This window comes from Podarcis cretensis (assembly GCF_951804945.1).
Source record: "Podarcis cretensis genome assembly, chromosome: 2".
NCBI classification, from domain to species: Eukaryota; Metazoa; Chordata; class Lepidosauria; order Squamata; family Lacertidae; genus Podarcis; species Podarcis cretensis.
Genome location: NC_137171.1, coordinates 11548839 through 11567782, shown reverse-complemented (window position 1 = coordinate 11567782; position 18944 = coordinate 11548839). Strand labels below are relative to the sequence as shown.

The 18944-nt window shown below is 45.0% G+C and overlaps 1 long non-coding RNA gene across 1 annotated transcript; it reads left to right on the top strand.

The window, feature by feature from the left end:
* Nucleotides 1-5251: 5251 nt before the first annotated feature.
* Nucleotides 5252-18374, top strand: LOC307210790. Its single transcript, XR_013836116.1, has 2 exons — nucleotides 5252-5402; nucleotides 17723-18374. It is a non-coding gene; the product is annotated as an uncharacterized lncRNA (long non-coding RNA).
* The last annotated feature ends 570 nt before the right edge of the window (nucleotides 18375-18944 follow it).

Sequence of the window (18944 nt, the reverse complement as noted above, 5' to 3'; positions counted from 1 at the left end):
TAGCTAATGGGGCCACCTGCTGCTGCTGTGCCGCCGGAGCACGATTTCTGTTCTTATCCTAAAGCAAAGTTCTTAACCTGAAGCACTATTTCTGGATTAGCGGAGTGTGTAACCTGAAGCATATGTAACCTGAAGCGTATGTAACTCGAGATACCACTGTATATTTCTTGCGCACAGAGAGAAATGGCGTTGGTATGTGTGTCTGCCTTATCTGTTCCCCCATTCTCAGCTTTCATATTTCTAAATAAAGGGATAGTATGGGAGCCGTCCTATACAAACATTCCTGGGAGAAATTCCCATTGAACTCCGTTTATTTAGTTAAGCTTATTTCTTACTGGGTTCATTTGGCTGCACACATTTGCTGGGCGGCTTATAAAACAAGAAGTAGACGCAATATTAAAATAGGGGTTACTTCTGAGTAGATACATATAGACTTTTACTGGCTATCCATTGATTTAGAAATATAGAAGCAAACTGGGGGAGCTGGTAAGGCATCCAGGAAAGTACCTGCATTATTTGAAACTTTTAGGAAGCCCAAATAGATCATTAAGGGGTTGCTGTTTTATTCTGACACATTTGCTGAACTGCAAATCCTTTTCCATACTGAGGAGGTCACTTACGTTTACTGAGTACACAGAACATTTGCATCTTTCCAAGATAAATACAGTTTTAATGTTAGAAACATGCATGGAATTAAGACTCCGCTAACTTTGCCAACACATGCAAATACCTTCACCAACAGTCAGCATGGGGAATCATTGGAAATGTTTGAGAATAGCAAATGTTATTGTGGAATGATTCCTTACCCACCCACCAGTTTAAAAGGACACACGCACAACCCTTCTATCTGTAAGATACTTCCTGAAACATCTTGAAGAACGTGGAATCCTAGCACAGGGGAAATGGGGCTGTAAATGAGGGTTTACTACTTGGGGAGGGCGTATGGGGCACTTACCCCACGCCTCATTTTAGATTGCATGAAATGATTCCTCTACATCTGCAAGATATAGAAAAGCAACCACCCCAAAAAATAAATTTTTTGTTGCTTAATCTTGGTCATTAGCCTCTTCTTTCACTAATGCTAAGGGGAAAATCAAATACAGTGGTACCTCAGGTTACATATGTTTCTGGTTACATACACTTCAGGTTACAGACTCCGCTAACCCAGAAATATTACCTCGGATTAAGAACTTTGCTTCAGGATGAGAACAGAAATTGTGTGGCGGCAGCAGGAGGCCCCATTAGCTAAAGTGGTGCTTCAGGTTAAGAACAATTTCAGGTTAAGAATCGACCTCCGGAACAAATTAAGTACTTAACCCAAGGTACCACTGTGACTTCTAGAGAAATCTTGCTAATTTAACATGGTCAGTCAACTAAAGAGGTTTTATAGGGGAAACTTATAATTTTAAAATATATTCAAGGAGGAGATGTACAATGATGCTACAAGGGAAATGCAGGGTCCTCAGTGTCATGTTTTGTTTATAATTCAGGGAGTAGCATTTGCAGACAAAAACTGACAAGTTTGCAGGGGTGCTTAAGCTTTCTCCCACCTATCAAATCCATACCCTCCAACATTTCTTCAATGAAAATAGGGACATCCCATTCCATAATGATAATTTTACTATTTATACCCCACATCTCTTTCTGGGTTGCCCCAGCCTCTCTACTCTAGGCAGCTTCCGAAATATATAAAAACATGATAAAACATTTTTTAAAAACCCTTCCCTAAACAGTGGTACCTTGGTTCTCAAACTTAATCTGTTCCGGGAGTCTGTTCGATTGCCAAAATGTTTGAAAACCAAGGTGTGGCTTCCAGTTGGCTGCAGGAGCTTCCTGCACTCAAGCAGAAGCAGTGTCGGATGTTCGACTTCTGAAAAATGTTCACAAACCAAAACACTTACTTCTGGGTTTGCGGGTTCAAGAGCTGATTTCTTCAGGAGTCAAGTCATTCAAGTACCAAGGTACCACTTTACAGGATTGCCTTCAGACGGCTTCGGGGGTCAGATAACTCCATACCCTCCGGTGAAAATAGGGGCATCCTACCATACCCTCCAAGGGATGCAGGTGGCGCTGTGGGTTAAACCACAGAGCCTAGGGCTTGCCGATCAGAAGGTCGGGGGTTCGAATCCCCACGACGGGGTGAGCTCTCGTTGCTCGGTCCCTGCTCCTGCCAACCTAGCAGTTCGAAAGCACGTCAAAGTGCAAGTAGATAAATAGGTACCGCTCCAGCGGGAAGGTAAATGGTGTTTCCTTGCGCTGCTCTGGTTTGCAAGAACTGGCTTAGTCGTGCTGGCCACATGACCCGGAAGCTGTATGCCGGCTCCCTCGGCCAATAAAGCGAGATGAGCGCCATAACCCCAGAGTCGTCTGCCACTGGACCTAACGGTCAAGGGTCCTTTACCTTTACCATACCCTCCAGCATTTCTCCAATGAAAATAGGGACGTCCAAGCAGGACATTCCAGGATCAAATCAGAAACCAGGATGGCTTCTCTAAATCAGGGATGTCCCTGGAAAATAGGGACACTTGGGTCTGCAAATCTCCCCTGTAAATATTGTTTCGAAACCAGGAAGGGGGACCTGTGGCCTTCCAAATGTTGCTGGACTACAACTCCCATCATCCCTGACTCTTGGCTGAGACTGATGGGAGTTGGAGTCCAACAACACAGGGAAGAGCACAGCTTCCCCATCTCTTTTTCCAAAGTTTGGCTCCTCAGTTGAGCTCCAAAAATTGAAGTGAGTGCAACTAAGGGTGGAAAGCATATCACAGGGCAGAGGGCACGGACATGCACACTGCTATGGAAACCTAGGAGGATTTTGTAAGGGAACCAAGTCTTGTTTGCTCACTGTAACCAAAGAAGAGACATTTCTGTACTGAGAGTGGAGGTCAAAATGTGAAGGGGGTGGGGGAAACCATTCTTGAGTGTGTACATTTCTGGAGGAGGTGGGGGAATGCTGGGTGGAGAACTAAAAAATGTGCTTCAGATAGAAAACATCTGTTCGCAGGCAGCACCAAAAGTGCAGGGAAGTTGAAATGCAGTTGTAAATTTACTTTCCTGCATCACCATCAATCACTGGTATAGAAGGCTATTTAAAATGGCGTATCTGTCTTTCACACATGCACACCAATAGAGGGAGAAAGGCTCAAAAGCTTTTAAAGTGGCACATATGAAATTGACCCCAGCCTATGTTATATCTGTGGGAATGTTCAGGGATGCAGGAGAGGATATATTGTTCGATTATAGCCTTTCCAACTTGTGTTAACAAGTTCACAATTTAGCAGAGTAACATCCCCCTTTTTAAACTTGCAGCGGATGTGTTTGCTCAGGCGCGCTAAAGCCTCTATAATAACTGTTCTGGTATTTTCCCCTTATTTCCTCATAAAAGATAAGACACGACACATTCTTCTATAAAAGTATAAAAAGGTTTACTCACACATCATTCTGTTCACAATAGGATCCCAGAACGCAGACTTAGCTTAGAAAAGTAACATATACCTAGAAACTATCTCATAAGAAAACAGTCCTTTTGTCCTCACTTGGCTGGAAGCCAAGAGAGCATCTTTGGCTAAGTAGATGTTGCTTCTTCGATGCATATAGTCAAAAGAGAGAGAGAGATGGTTGCCCCGCCCTATGCTTTTGTCATTACCTGCACAGGTGAGGCCACACCCACCTCTAGTCACATGCAGAGGAAGTCATAGAATCATAGAATCATAGAGTTGGAAGAGACCACAAGGGCCATCGAGTCCAACCCCCTGCCAAGCAGGAAACACCATCAGAGCACTCCTGACATATGGTTGTCAAGCCTCTGCTTAAAGACCTCCAAAGAAGGAGACTCCACCACACTCCTTGGCAGCAAATTCCACTGTCAAACAGCTCTTACTGTCAGGAAGTTCTTCCTAATGTTTAGGTGGAATCTTTTTTCTTGTAGTTTGGAACCATTGCTCCGTGTCCGCTTCTCTGGAGCAGCAGAAAACAACCTTTCTCCCTCCTCTATGTGACATCCTTTTATATATTTGAACATGGCTATCATATCACCCCTTAACCTCCTCTTCTCCAGGCTAAACATGCCCAGCTCCCTTAGCCGTTCCTCATAAGGCATCGTTTCCAGGCCTTTGACCATTTTGGTTGCCCTCCTCTGGACACGTTCCAGTTTGTCAGTGTCCTTCTTGAACTGTGGTGCCCAGAACTGGTCTGTCCCAGCCCAGAAGGAAACAGGAAGTTTACCTGCTGGCTGGACAAACATTCATCCCCATGTGTAAACATGTTCACTCTAGGAATGTTGTACTTGACTGCTCTTGTGTTTCACATCCCACAATATCCATATAGATGATTCAGATTCATTTATTCGTACCTACTCATCAGACCATAACAAAACAAAACAAAGTTTATAACAGTCTGAAAGTGGTACAAGGTGGCATCAGTTGGTAGAGCATGAGACTTTAAATCTCAAGGTCGTGAGTTCGAGCCCCACGCTGGGTCATCTAGTCCAACCCCCTGCAATGCGGAAATCTTTTGCCCAATGTGGGGCTCGAACCCACAATTCTGAGCTTAAGAGTCTCATGCTTTACCAGTTGAGCTATTCCAGATGTTGTGTCCAGCTTCTTTAATAATAATAATAATAATAATAATAATAATAATAATAATAATATATTATTTATACCCCGCCCATCTGGCCGGGTTTCCCCAGCCACTCTGGGTGGCTTCCAATAAAACACTAAAATACAATAACCTATTAAACATTAAAAGCTTCCCTAAACAGGGCTGCCTTCAGGTGTCTTCTAAAAGTCTGGTAGTTGTTTTTCTCTTTGACATCTGGTGGGAGGGCGTTCCACAGGGCAGGTGCCACCACCAAGAAGGCCCTCTTCCTGGTTCCCTGTAACTTGGCTTCTCACCGCGAGGGAACCACCAGAAGGCCCTCGGCACTATGAGACCCCCCCCCCAAAAAAAGCCTGTATGTCTCTCTCTCTGCCGCCACCACCATATCAGCTTCTCTCAATCAGACACCAAAGTCACATTGTGTAGGCCTTCCTATCTTACCACAAAGTTTAGGATAGTTCCCTTCATCACACCCTTTAAAATGCCAGCGTTTGCTTTTAAATGATGCAAGCTCCCCACCTTTCTGCTTAAGTAAGTGGCTGGGGCCGCTTGCCTTTATGGCCTCCCCTTTAGTAACATTGTGACATAACATGGTGACATATCCCACCACTTCTTTATGATTCATGGTGAATCCTGTTGCTAGGATAGCCAGGTCTCCTGCTTTGAAAAGCACAGCCTCCTGTTTTGATGGACTATCAGAGAACAGTTCTCTGAAGGTGTCCTCTGTTGGAGAGCTATTTATCCAGTCCGAGTCTGGTTTAGAGATAAAGAACCATTTAAAAAAGGAGATCGGGATCCCACCAGCAGTGAGTAGTACCTGGTGAGCAGAAGGTGCAGGCAGAACTGGTCACTAGGGCTGGGCGATATCTGGTTTTCAACTTCATGATCAGGTCCGGATTTAGGTTTGATGAGGGCCTAAGCTACTGAAGGTAATGGGGCCCTTTATATGTGACATTTTAGGGAGTAGGCTAGCAGGCGGGGCCCATGACTTACATCACAGGAGCCTACACAACACAAAACACTCTTTTTCTGCATGCATATTTTATTTTATTTGTTTTAGGGTTTTTTGAAATGTACATCCAGTGTTGTTGTTTTCCTTTAATTTTTTTGGGAGCTCCCAGGAGAGTGGGGTCGTAAGCTATAGCTTGTTTAGCTTATACGTAAAACCGGCACTGTTCATGACATATCACCAGCTAAACATTCTGATATACTGATATATCACCACGTCTGAAATAAGGATGGAGCTATGCAGATGGAGCTATGGATTGGCTGGCTTCATTGTGATTTTTGCATAGCGCGCGCACACACACACACACACACAGAGAGAGAGAAAGAGAGAGAAACAGAGACAGATTGATTCGCAATATATTTCCAGGTCAAAAATTATTAAATTAATATCATGATATGAACTTGAAACTGGTTTTGGGTGATATATTGCCCAGCCCACACACACCTCATGATTTGTGATATACAGTGGTACCTCGGGTTACATACACTTCAGGTTACAGACGCTTCAGGTTACAGACTCCGCAAACCCAGAAATAGTACCTTGGGTTAAGAACTTTGCTTCAGGGTGAGAACAGAAATCATACTCCGGCAGTGCGGCAGCAGCAGGAGGCCCCATTAGCTAAAGTGGTGCTTCAGGTTAAGAACAGTTTCAGGTTAAGAACGGACCTCCGGAACGAATTAAGTACTTAACCCGAGGTACCACTGTATTGCCAGGTCAAAATCTATGAAACCAATATCACAATATGGACTTCAAACCTGTTTTACTGGTCGCTTGGTGTTTTCTTCACTATGCTTTGCATTTATTTTAAAATTATTATACTTATTTTAAAATGTGTGTCCTTCCATATAAATTACCACATGCAAATTGACCTCTTTTTTCGGCAATGTACGTCCTCCTTTTTTTGGCCACAGCCCCTACCTCTTGCTCCTCCTCCTTGCCTGTCCCACTCTGTAGCCATGAAATCAGAGACCTGACTCCATCTCATGGTCTTAAATAAATGGTTCCCATTTGCTGTTTGCCATGATTGGCATCTGCATCTAATAAATCAAAAAATTATTTCATTAGATTAAATGACAAAAAATACTGGCCTCCTGCAATTTGTATAATTTAACATGCTTGCTGCCAATTTGCTGAATGTAACCAATTAATTAAGCCTGACTGTTCAGCCTGATCTCGATGTTTCAAGGTGGGGTTAGTACACAGAGAAGGAGGTATAAAGAACTTATGGGAGGTAAGGAGTGTTGTAAGTCAGTGGGAAACCTAAATGTGAGTAGCCAGGGATGCTTAAAATTGTTTCATTTATTACATAACTGTAATGAAGTTTAATTAAATGACCAATACTTGACAGTAATAATCAGTCTGGATCTTGGAAGCCAGGAGCAGGTTTATTTCTTATCAAACAGCTGGATCAAAAACAACTTGCATGATTCCATCCCACCCACCATCCATCTTCTGTCTTATCACACTTTAAGTAAGAGGGCAATGCCTTGCTTTTCTTTTAATGAAAACTGAAAATGGAGGGAAGTGGAAGATCATTGCAAGTGTGAGGACAGCCCACATTCATCCATGCATGTGTGGAATTTCAGCGTTGGGCTAAAACTTTCCTACCCAAGGGAAAAGGGACACGGGTGGCACTGTGGGTTAAACCACAGAGCCTAGGACTTGCCGATCAGAAGGTTGGTGGTTCAAATCCCCGCGACGGGGTGAGCTCCCGTTGCTCAGTCCCTGCTCCTGCCAGCCTAGCAGTTTGAAAGCACATCAAAGTGCAAGTAGATAAATAGGTACCGCTCTGGTGGGAAGGTAAACAGCGTTTCTGTGCGTTGCTCTGGTTCGTCAGAAGCGACTTAGTCATGCTGGCCACATGACCCGGAAGCTGTACGCCGGCTCCCTCGGCCAATAAAGCAAGATGAGCGCCGCAACCCCAGAGTCTGTCACGACTGGACCTAAAAATCAGGGGTCCCTTTACCTTTACCTTTACCCAAGGGAAGTTCAGCTCGAGTGATGGGGAGATTTGGGATGAAACTGTTTTTGTCTTTGGCCTTTCAGGTGGGAAACCTTTGAATTTTGGTGGGTACTAAAATGAGGTGCTGTCTGTGGGAATGTTTAGGGAGGCAGGAGAGAATATATTGTTTAATTATATCCTTTCGAACTGCGTTAGCAAGTTCTGTAATTTAGCAGAGTAACATTCTCCTTTTTAAACTTACACAGCAGATAGGTTTGCCATGCTTGTTTAAGCCTCTAAAGTAAGTTTCCTGGTAATTCCCCTTTCATTCCCTCCTAAAAAGAATAGACGCAACACAGTCTTGTATAAAAGTATAAAATAGTTTACTCACTCATTCTGTTCACAGATGGATCCCAGAAGGCAGACTTAAGTTACAAAATATATACACCTGTAATCTATCCCATAAGGAGATAGTTCCTTTGTCCTCTCTTGGCTGGAAGCATCTCGGGCTGATGCTTCTTCTACGAAAGCAAAATGGAGAAGAGAGAGATGTGGTGGCCAGTCCTGTGCTTTTCTTACCTGCACAGGTGAGGTCACGCCCACCTCTGGTCACATGTAGAGGAAGTTTGTCCCAGCACAGGAGGAAACAGAAAGTTTATCTACTGGCTGGACAAACATCCCTCTTCTTGTCTAAACATGTCCATTCCATGAATGTTGTATTTGACTGCTCTGTGTTTCATATCCTACACTCTCTACCCTTGTTTAGGTTAATAACTGTCTGTTCATCAAACTTAGAGGTGGGGAACTTCTTTCATCTGAGGGCCACATTCCATTCTGAGCAATGTTCTGGGGGCCACTGGGCAGTGGTAAGTAAAGCCAGAAGGAAAATAGGATGGAGCCATGAACATAAATTTGATCATGTAGCACCAATCCTGGCACAACTGCACTGACTGCCAATTAGTTTCCAGGCCCAATTCATATTTTTTTCCAGGCCCAATTCAAAGAGCTGGTGTTGACCTATAAAGCCTTACATGGCTCAGGACCACAATACCTCAAGGATTGCCTCTCCCCATATGAACTAACCCAGACTCTACACTTGTTATCTGAGGGCTTTTTCTATGTCCCCCCATCCCAGAGAGGTTCGGAGGGTGGCAACAAGAGAAATGGCCTTTTCTGTGGTGGCTCCCTGATTGTGGAATGTTCTCCCCAGAGAGGCTCACCTGGTGCTATCACTACATATCTTTAGGCACCAGGCAAAAACATTCGTCTTTACCCTATGGCTGTTTAAATAACCTACAACCTGTGAAAGTGTGGCAGAGAGGACAGCTATTATGATGACTACAGCGGTACCTCGGTTTTCAAACGTAATGTGTTCCGGAAGACCCTTCCAAAATGTGTGAAAACCGAAGCATTTACTTCCAGAAGCATTTACTATGGAAAACTCAATACAGAAGCCGTATGGCACTTTCAACTTCTGAAAAGTGTTCGAAAACCGAAGCGGTTGCTTCAGGGTTTTTGGCATTTGAAAACCGAAACATTCGACTTCCGAGTCATTCAAAAACCGAGGTACCACTGTATAGTGGTACCTTGGGTTAAGAACTTAATTCGTTCTGGAGGTCTGTTCTTAACCTGAAACTGTTCTTAACCTGAAGCACCACTTTAGCTAATGGGGCCTCCCGCTGCTGCTGCTGCGCCGCCAGAGCACGATTTCTGTTCTCATCCTGAAGCAAAGTTTTTAACCTGAGGTAGTATTTCTGGGTTAGTGGAGTCTGTAACCTGAAGCTTATGTAACTGAAACATATGTAACCCAAGGTACCACTGTATTTAATTATTAAGCTGTCAGTCAGTCAGCTTCTTATTAAGTTTTCACTGCATTTTTATCAATGATGTTCTGTAATGTGTTTTTAATGTTATACACTGCCTTGGGATCTTTTGATGAAGGGTGGTATAAAAATTGAAATAATAGAAATAGAAATACGGTAGGCTGGTTTCTACCCACACTCACACACCCTTCTCCATCCTCCATCTAGATGAGGAAGAGGCATGATCAGAGCTCCAGGACCATAGCTGTCAACTTTCAGATTTGAAAATAAGGGATCAGCAGCCTCACCTGTCCCAGGAACAGTCTACGGGATATCTAACAATCCAGGATAACAGCAAGAAGCAGCAGGAAATGGTGCTGGAATAAGGGAATTTCCCGCAAAAAAAAGGGAAGGTTGACACAATTCAGATAAGCAAAAACACATGGCAAGAGTGCAAATCAGGGTTGGTGATGTGTGTGGCTAGAGGAGAAGGGGTGTGGCTCGGGAGTGGATGTGGTCTGGGGAGAGTCCTGAGGGCCAGACTAAGAGGTAAAGTTCCTAACCAAAGCATTACCTAGGTGGGTTGGTGCCAGCAGCCAGTTATGTGAGGCAAGGGATGGAGAACACACAGAGTGATTATGTCACATCAAATGTTGCCTTATGCAGAACCACACCAGGGGTAGGCAACCTAAGGCCCTGGGGCCAGGTACAGCCCAATCGCCTTCTCAATCCGGCCCGCAGATGGTCCAGGAATCAGGGTGTTTTTACATGAGTAGAATGTGTCCTTTTATTTAAAATGCATTTCTGGGTTATTTGTGGGGCATAGGAATTCTTTCATTTCCCCCCCAAAAAATATATTCTGGCCCACCACATGGTCTGAGGGACAGTGGACTGGCCATCAGCTGAAAAAGGTTGCTGATCCCTGAACCACACTTTACCTGAGAGAACAAATCTGGGAGCAGCGGTGGCTCCATGTTTGTTGGTAACATCTTTAGTTATGTCCTTAGATGTCAGAGTTATTTACCATAGCTGTCAACTTTTCCCTTTTCTTGTGAGGAATCCTACTCAGAATAAGGGAGTTTCCCTTAAAAAAGGGAAAACGTTGACAGCTATGTTATTTTCTAGTATTTGATTTATTTTCAAAAAATTCAGGTCGCCTTTGCCAAAGCCACACAATATTAAAACCATTCAAATAACAGGCCGTGAAATTAGAAAAACATAATCTAAAACACATTCGTATGCTGAAAAGGAATTAAAACAAGAGCACATAACACAGTAGCACCATAAAACAACATACATGGAAAACAAGAAGCAGATTTATTTATTTTTAAACCCAGCAGCAGTAAATCACCAGCGTAAATACAACTTGAACAAAGTTTGGAACAAAGAGTTTACATAGCTCATTTCAAAACCAGGAGCAGGGGATCTGTGGTCCTCAAGGTATTGGACTCCAACTCCCATCTGCCCCAACCAGACTGGCCAATGGTCAGGGATTATGGGAGCTGTAGTCCAACAACAGCCAAAGGGCTTTAGGATGGTGCCTGGCTGGCACAATTTGAACAGGTGAAACCTTTTATAGTATGGAAACACAACTATGGGGAAAGTTTCACTTGTTAACAGTCTGTCTGTCAGACATCTTATTACTTGTGTGTGGCCCCTTGTTTACTTTTAAGCCCTATACTTTGACACAGCAGATTGTACCATTCCGAATACTGGTTTTTCATTTTTTATTGAAAGGATCAACTTTTTATGAACTTAAAATGTTCATTTGCATGAACGTGAACTCATAGTTTGTTTTGGTAAGGGATGAACTCAAACTAGTTCCTTTTCAACGAACATTTCAAGCAGCGGAGGAAAGCCAAACTGATAATTGGGACATTTCAAGAGCACAAGGAACAACTGTAATTCAGAAATGGTTTCCAATGTGTTTTGATCCCTTTGTTGGGATGAATTGTTCAATGCATCTCCTTCTACTACTTATCCAGACCTGAGTCTCCAAACATGCCTTTACAAACATGTAATTTAGGAGAAATTTGCAGTAAAACGCTGGTGAATTTTCAGGAGGACTTTTTAAAAAGATTGCCAAGTGACATGGAAACATGGAGAGTGAAAAATTTGGAAAATAAGAAATGGACAGCGGCTAGGTTCTACCGTACTTGCACTGTCGCAAGCAGCATGCCTCTGAATGTCAGTTGCCGGAAATCGCAAGCAGAGAGAGCACTGTTGCATCCCGAGTGCAGGTGGCGCTGTGGTCTAAACCACTGAGCCTCCTGGGCTTGCCAATTGGAAGGTCAGCAGTTTGAATCCCCACAACGGGGTGAGCTCCTGGTGCTGTGTCCCAGCTCCTGCCAACCTAGCAGTTCGAAAGCACACCAGTGCAAGTAGATAAAGAGGTACCACTGTGGTGGGAAGGTAAACAGCATTTCCATGTGCTCTGATTCCCGTCACACCAGAAGCGGTTTAGTCCTGCTAGTCACATGACCCGGAAAGCCGTCTGTGGACAAACAGCGCCTCCCTCTGTCTGAAAGCAAGATGAGCGCCACAACTCCATAGTCACCTTTGACTGGACTTAACTGTCCAGGGGTCCTTTACCTTTACCTTTCCCACCCTCTGGTGAAGATATCAGCTTCCCCTTCCTTTCCATCTCTGGACAAACAGCTTTCTTAATATTGGGAGCAAGGGCAGAATGCCGCAGCTGCAGCAACAAAAATAAAGATGGAAGAACCTTCATTAATTGCATAAGAGTGCCTGCAAGAATCTCCAGATGGGCTAGATGACATGAGACCTGCCTGTGTGCTTCTTGCCCCACAGTATATAACACCACCACACTATGAACCTGTCAGGGAACTGCCATCAGAGCTGGAGGTGGAGGGAAGGCTCCAGAGGGATGCCGGAGAGGGTCCCAGTAGGGAGAGAGGCAGCCCATCTGCTGGGGAAGGAAATCAGCGTAACACCAGGGGTGAAGGGGGGCAGAGAGGGGATTTGGAGAGGAGGCTCCAAGACTCTTCACCAGAAACCAGCGGGGAGAGCACGGGTACTCCGCTGCCCACTTCCTCCCTGCGCAGAAGACTTCCGCGCAGGGAGAGTAGGAGGAGACTTGGCGTCAAAGAACTTCTTTGCTGGAAGAGATTCAAAAAACGCCAACTGACGGATTCTGCCAGCGACTGAGACAGCCACGAAGTGAAGGGCTGTCCAGACAGAAAGGGTTCAACCAGACAACCAAGCCAAGAGTGGCGGCAACTTATGCATAAGCAACCCCTAGAACCATTACAGAACCCTTTGCCAGCACTAGGAAACCATGTTCTCCAACCTCAGGGCATTGGGAGTCAACCATGGGATTCGGCCCTTATGCGATCGTGTTTCTTTAACCAAAAAAAACCCTTCCCATAGCTCATGCCATCCGCTTCTCTGGTCTATTTTACTCAATGAGCCAAGTTTCGCCAAGTTCTGAATGTGTACATCTTTGTGATAGGCCCCTGGAGCTCATTTTACATGAAGGCAACACAGGTTGATGTATTTTTAAATGGCTTGATTTTTATCACCTTGCTTAATGATTTGTCACATTATTTATTAGACGGTGGGATATCCGGAGGGATCCATCGCATTAACGTATAAATAATGTGGCAAATAGTTCAATAGAGCCATAAAAAAGTGATTTCAAAATAAATTGACCTGTGTTAAGCTACATGTAAACTAAGGCTGTGAATGATAATGCATGCCATGCCCTTAAGTCTGAAAAATGGGGTCCAGGGAGGAAGGCATCTAAAAAGTCCTCTAGAGAACGAAGGCTTTGGCCAAGCCACTAGTACTTAAATGGGGTGTAGAGAACCCTTAGCCTTACAGATGTTGATCCAATGGGCCAGGGATGGTGGAAATTGTAGATCAGTAACATCTGGAAGGCCAAAGGTTCCCAACGCCTACACTAAAGCTTTCACTTCCTAACTGTGATAGGGAAATAGTAATACTGGCCAACCTTGCAGGGCTGTTGTCAAGATAAAATCATGAGAACATAAGAGCATCTGCGGAATAACTAACAACAAGATCCACCCTTCTCCTACCTCCTGCTTTTCCAGAATCAGTTTGCTCAAGACTATCCGGTGTTATGTAGATCATCTCATACCTGACCACCTGGGTTGCCCTTTTTTAACCTGACCAAGGTATGGCAACCCAGCCAGTCACCACATCAGTGAAGAAAAAATAAGCATTGTATCAAGATGCTTAATGTAACCAAGTACCTAATAATATTGTTTTATTTCAGTTATTAAGTGTGGAGCTGTAGAAACAGGTCCCTGACAGGTTGTTATAGCCCTTTATTGTTCTACATATCAATTTCAGTTCCCAGTGCTGGGCTGGCACACAAAATGCATTATGCCCTTATTAGTCCATTCGACCAGCTGCCGCTGGGCCCTCCCTCGCCTACCGCCTTCCAGGCTCCACCAGCAGCTGAAGAAAGCTGCAGAAGAAGAAGCAGAGAAGCACTTTCTGAGGTTGCTGCTGTTCCTTTGACCAGTCTGTATTCTACACTTCTGTTACCTGCCGTTCCATTTTCTCCCTCGGAAAAGAGAGCCACTATAGTGTAGTGGCAAGAGTGTCTGACTAGGAGCTGGGAGACCAGGGTTCAAATTCCCGCTGGTGGGGGAGGGGTGCTGGCATCCGTGCCGATTCCGGCAAGATCTTGCCGAAATTGCGCAAGATACTGCAGAGCACTTTTATATGCCTGTTGTCTTTGTCCATGGAGTTTTTTTGGCAGGGATACTGGAGTGGCTTGCCAGTTCCTGCTCCAGGTGGATCACATTTGGTCAAAATTCTCCACTATGACCTGTCCGTCTTGGGTGGCCCTGCATGGCATAGCTCATAGCTTCTCTGAGTTATTCAAGCCCCTTCACCACAACAAGGCAGTGATCCATGATCTGCTTAAAAAGCAGAGACATCACCTTGCCAACAAAGGTCCGTATAGTTAAAGCTATGGTTTTCCCAGTAGTGATGTATGGAAGTGAGAGCTGGACCATAAAGAAGGCTGATCGCCAAAGAATTGATGCTTTTGAATTATGGTGCTGGAGGAGACTCTTGAGAGTCCCATGGACTGCAAGAAGATCAAACTTATCCATTCTGAAGGAAATCAGCCCTGAGTGCTCACTGGAAGGACAGATCCTGAAGCTGAGGCTCCAGTACTTTGGCCGCCTCATGAGAAGAGAAGACTCCCTGGAAAAGACCCTGATGTTGGGAAAGATGGAGGGCACAAAGAGAAGGGGACAACAGAGGATGAGATGGTTGGACAGTGTTCTCGAAGCTACCAGCATGAGTTTGACCAACCTGCGGGAGGCAGTGGAAGACAGGAGTGCCTGGCATGCTCTGGTCCATGGGGTCACGAAGAGTCGGACACGACTAAACGACTAAACAACAACAACTGCAGAGCACATGAGATTTAAGCTTGATCTTGCCTGGCACCACTTCTCCACCAGAGACGGAGACGGTGGGGTGCGGGTGGCACAGGCAGCAGCAGCGACAAAGCAGTGAAACGGGACATGGTGAACCTTCCACTTGACCATGAAGCTCAGTGGGTGACCTTGGGCCAGTCACTGCCTCTCAGCCTAACCTACCTCATAGGGTTGTTGTGGAGATTCCATGAGGAAAGGGGAAATACCATGTGTACCACCTTGTGTTCCTCGGAGGAAAAGGTGAGATATAAATGCAAAAATAAGTAATAGCTAAAGGTGGGCTATACATACAAAAAAACAAGTACATGGATGGAGGAGTAGAGGTCCTGTTCAAGTGTTGATCCCTGCAGACTCCACCCCCAATCTTTGCACATTAAGGCAGAAGGTCTGAAGGGAAATTCTTTGCACAAATTCTTAGAGTCCTCCCTGCAGTCAGGTATCCTGAGCACAATTCCCGCACACGCAGTGGCGTAGCGTGGGGGGTGCAGGGGGGCCGGCCACACCGGGCGCAACATCTGGGGGTTAGGGTTAGGGGGCGCAAATCCACGGGTTAGGGGGCGCAAATTACTTGCCTTGCCCCGGGTGCTGACAACCCACGCTACGCCGCTGCACACACGGGAAGGATTCTAAGCACTCTCAGGTGAACATTCTTTGAATCTCCCTCAGTGCTTCTCAGATGAGTAGAAAATAATAATAATAATACAGTAGTAGTAGTAAAGGTAAAGGTAAAGGTACCCCTGCCCGTACGGGCCAGTCGTGTCCGACTCTAGTGTTGTGCGCCCATCTCACTTAAGAGGCCGCGGGCCAGCGCTGTCCGGAGACTCTTCCGGGTCACATGGCCAGCGTGACGAAGCTGCTCTGGCGAGCCAGCACCAGCGCAGCGCACGGAAACGCCGTATACCTTCCCGCTATAAAGCGGTACCTATTTATCTACTTGCGCTTAGGGGTGCTTTCGAACTGCTAGGTGGGCAGGAGCTGGGACCGAAAGATGGGAGCTCACCCCCCAGCGGGGATTCGAACCGCCAAACATATGATCGGCAAGTCCTAGGCACTGAGGTTTTACCCACAGCGCCACCCGCGTCCCTAGTAGTAGTAGTAGTAGTAATAATAATAATAATAATAATACTTATACCCTGTCCATCTATCCCCAACCACTCTGGGCGGTTTCCAATAGGATATTAAAAACACAATAAAACACCAAACATTAAAAACTTCCCTAAACAGGGCTGCCTTCAGATGTCTTCTCAAGTTCAAGTTAGTTTTATTGTGGCAAAAGCCAGCGACACAGAACACCACAAGATCAAACAAAGGAAATCAACAACATCAAAAAAAAGAAAAAAAATTACACAAGGGAACTTCGCAGTGTACCATTCAGCAAAAGAGATTTACGCTTCCTGATTGCTAAAGTGCAGAATTTGGCCACCTCATATGATATTGAGCTTGAGGAATCTTCCAGCAGGTATTTTTGTAGAATTTCGGGGGAGGATTCCAAATAATGTTGTAGGGGTATAAATTTTGATAAAAGCGTCAGATGTCTTCTAAAAGTCAGATACAGTGGTACCTCTGGATGTGAACGGGATCCATTCTGGAGCCTCGTTCACATCCTGAAGCGAACGCAATCTGTGTCTGCGCGTGCACAGGTTGTGATTCGCCGCTTCTGAGCATGTGCATGACGTCATTTTGAGCACCTGCGCATGCACAAGTGGCGAAATCCAGAAATAACACGTTCCGTTACTTCCGGGTCGCCACAGAGCATAACCTGAAAATGCTCAAGCTGAAGCGACTTCAACCTGAGGTATGACTGTAGTTGTTTATTTCCTTGACATCTGATGGGAGGGCCTCCCACAGGGCGGGCGCCATTACCGAAAAGGCCCTCTGCCTGGTTTCCTGTAACCTCACTTCTCGCAAAGAGGTAACCACCAGAAGGCCCTCAGAGCTGGACCTCAATGTCCGGGTTGAACAATGGGGGTGGAGACACTCTTTCAGGTATACTGGGCCAAGGCCGTTTAGGGCTTTAAAGGTCAGCACCAACACTTTGAATTGTGCTCAAAAACATACTGAGAGCCAATGAAGGTCTTTCAGGACAGGTGTTATATGGTCTCGGCAGATGCTCCCAGTCACCAGTCTAGTTGCCACTTTCTGGATTAATTGTAGTTTCTGGGTCACCTTCAAAGGTAGCCCCACATAGAGTGCATTGTGGTAGCTACCCATGAACTCCCAGGAAAGGAGCTGGGAGGGATAGGGGCATATGTGTATATAGTGGTACCTCTGGTTAAGAACTTAATTCATTCTGGAGGTCTGTTCTTACCCTGAAACTGTTCTTAACATGAGGTACCACTTTAGCTTATGGGGCCTCCCGCTGTAGCTGCACCGCCGGAGCACGATTTCTGTTCTTATCCTGAAGCAAAGTTCTTAACCCGAGGTACTATTTCTGGGTTAGCAGAGCCTGTGACCTGAAGCGTCTGTAACCTTAAGTGTCTGTAACCCGAGGTACCACTGTATTTATTCACACATTATGTGCCATTTTATTCACACATTTTTTTCATCACCTGAATAGGGATCGATAGATGGATGGTACCTCGGGTTACATACGCTTCAGGTTATAGACTGCTAACCCAGAAATAGTACTGAGTTAAGAACTTTGCTTCAGGATGAGAACAGAAATCGTGCTCCGGCAGCGCAGTGGCAGCAGGAGGCCCCATTAGCTAAAGTGGTACCTCAGGTTAAGTACTGTTTCAGATTAAGAACGGACCTCCGGAACGAATTAAGTACTTAACCCGAGGTACCACTGTACTATAGTATGATTCCTGCTGTTATTTTATTCCTTTTTTAAAAAAAGAAACTAAAAAATGAATAATTTCTTCACATCCGAAGTGCTTTCATAAGAAAACAGGAGGGGGGACCCAGAGAGCTCTTTAATGCTGACCTTTCATAGGAAGAAGCCATCGAGGAAGGTTGAGAAATGACTATTCCAAAGAGGCTCTAGCCATCGCAATGGATATCAGCTCATCCTGTGCCTCCTTCTGCTCATGCCAGATATTTGATCTCCTCCAATGTTGCCAAATGATCTTATCCTCCAGCTGTAATATGCATCTTGCATCTTTCTCTTTTTTTAGCTTTTACTATGTGCTACAGCTTAATTATTTAACACCACTGGGTTATGCAAGTTGATGCATATGTTTCCAAGGGACAGAGTGGGAGTGATTGATTGGCTGACTGACAGATGGAAATAAACAGCAGAGATGGGGAGGGCAGGGGGAGGAAAGAGGATGCTCCATTTTTATTGCAAGTGTCAAAGGGACAAAGCAGAGAGGAAAGTTAAAAACCGGCTGCCTCGCAGACTCAAAGCCCTCTTGGGTACTCATGCCAATCCACTCACTCCTTCCGCTCACTTGTCATTTGCTCAGAAATCATCCCTGCTCTGAAAATGATCTTACAAAGTCACGGGCCGTCAGAAGACCAAGAACACGTTGCAGGAACCTATGTGCACGTCTGTCCAATTCTACATTCAGGCTTTGCTTTGCTCAGGTTAAATGTCGAAGACAGAATAAACCTCTGCAGCTCAAAGCAGCGGGGTATTTTTCTTATGCAAGTTGTAGAATCCCTATTATTGCAAGCATGTAAAAAACACCATTTGCATAATAGATAAGCAGCTACCCTGAGGTCCACACGCACACGGGATAAATTAATCTTGCCTCCCTTCAAAAGAAGGAACGAGATATCATACTTCTCAACTGCCCCAATTAAATTGGGACATCCCATTTTGGGGTGTGAGCTCAAAGTGCAATATTGTGTGGGTCATGTGACTTGTGCAGGAGCATGCCCCAGTTTTTCGCAGTGACATCTTGGAGCGTATAATAATAAATAAATAAATAAATAAATAAATAAATAAATTTTATTTATACCCTGCCCTCCCCGGCCAGAGCCGGGCTCAGGGCGGCTAACACCAGTAAAATTACAGTAAAAACATAATAAGAAAAACAACAACAACAATTTAAAATACAGGTTAAAATGCAGTTTAAAATGCAGCCTCATTTTAAAGTAGCCCATAGATCAAAGCCATAAGGGGAGGGAAACATAAGGGTCAGACTGAGTCCAAACCAAAGGCCAGGCGGTAACAGCTCTGTCTTGCAGGCCCTGCGGAAAGATGTCAAGTC